Source organism: Poecilia reticulata, linkage group LG2, assembly GCF_000633615.1.
Source record: "Poecilia reticulata strain Guanapo linkage group LG2, Guppy_female_1.0+MT, whole genome shotgun sequence".
In the NCBI taxonomy this organism is placed as follows: domain Eukaryota; kingdom Metazoa; phylum Chordata; class Actinopteri; order Cyprinodontiformes; family Poeciliidae; genus Poecilia; species Poecilia reticulata.
This window is the reverse complement of record NC_024332.1, coordinates 37,761,874-37,763,148: the sequence shown is the minus strand read 5'-3', so window position 1 is coordinate 37,763,148 and position 1,275 is coordinate 37,761,874. Positions and strand designations below refer to the sequence as shown.

Below are 1,275 nucleotides of genomic sequence, written 5' to 3'. Positions count from 1 at the left end.
AGAAAACAGCCAGGTCCAAAGGCTCAACAGGGCGGTCCAGATGGATCTGAGACAGCTCCACCATGCGCTCTTTGTATCTACAGAAAAGACATAATAGTTACAACTGGGTAATATAACAGTAAGTTTCAGATTAAACTGTGTGCCACATGCTGGCTAATTGTAAAAACATGTAGTATGTAGCATACAAAGATATTAGGAAAAGGACAACACAAATTAAATAAATTAAACTAGTGTGTTAATCAGCAAGRGAATTGTGTAATCGAACAAAAATTATCAGTATTTGTGTAGAAAAGTCCTTATGAAATGTCACTGGAATTGACAAAGCAGGACAGCTGAGTACTGTAGACTTGCCTACACAGGTCAGGAAGTTTTATCACGCAACAAAGTACAAACATAGACAGGATGACTGATTCAGTACGCAATGTTCGGGTAAAAGTATCATACTTTTCTTGAGTTCTCAGTTCTTTACTTTCCTTTAGGCATGAAATATAAAAGTTAATTGTGATTTTGTTTTGAAGGATGAAAGGAAGGTCGAATGAATGAATGACTAAAATAAATAAACAAACAAATAAACATTGAAAGAATGGAGGTAGGACACAGAGACAGGAAAGAAGGGGTGATTTCAAGAAAGCTAAGAAAGRAAGGAAATTGAGGCAGGGCACCAGAAAAGATTGAAACAAATAAGAAAAGAAGCAAGCAAGTGAAACATGTAAAAGAAAGAGATTGAGGTTGGAAGAATGAACAAACACCATGACAGAAATGAAGGAAGAACAAAAAGGGTAGAAGAAAGGAAAAAAATAAGAAAAAGGAATGTGGAACTGCAATGGCTGACAAAACTGTAAGTGCAAACCACCCAATAATTTGTAACACCCAACAGAAGCCAGATCTTTACATCTCCTGACATTTTRTCCTTGGAAAAATATGAGGATAAATTAATTACTTCTGATGTGATACTGGTGTAAAATGTTTGTACTATAAAGTTAAATTCAAACTGTTAAGACATTTTTCATTTGTTTGGGGATTGTCAAAGTCCATTCTCTAATAAGCTGGTGTTGATCACYAGCTATCTTAATCTGCTTTTCTGAAAAAAAAAAGAGCGAGCTTGCTGAGGTCTTCTGATGGAGAGATTCAGATTATTTAGGTTCCAGGCAACACTTCTTAAAAAAACATTTCACTAAATACAAATATCTCTGCATAAAATGTTGTCCATAAACCATTACTCATTAGTTTTTAGTAAGTTATAGTTGAAGTTTCTTACCCTTTGTCATAGATAAC

At 34.6% G+C, this 1,275-nt stretch overlaps 1 protein-coding gene across 1 annotated transcript in view; it reads right to left on the bottom strand.

Moving 5' to 3' along the window:
• Positions 1-1,275, bottom strand: part of LOC103461741 (UDP-glucuronosyltransferase-like) — a 14,456-nt gene that overhangs the window by 10,924 nt on the left and 2,257 nt on the right. The gene's annotated exons all lie outside the window — the stretch shown is intronic.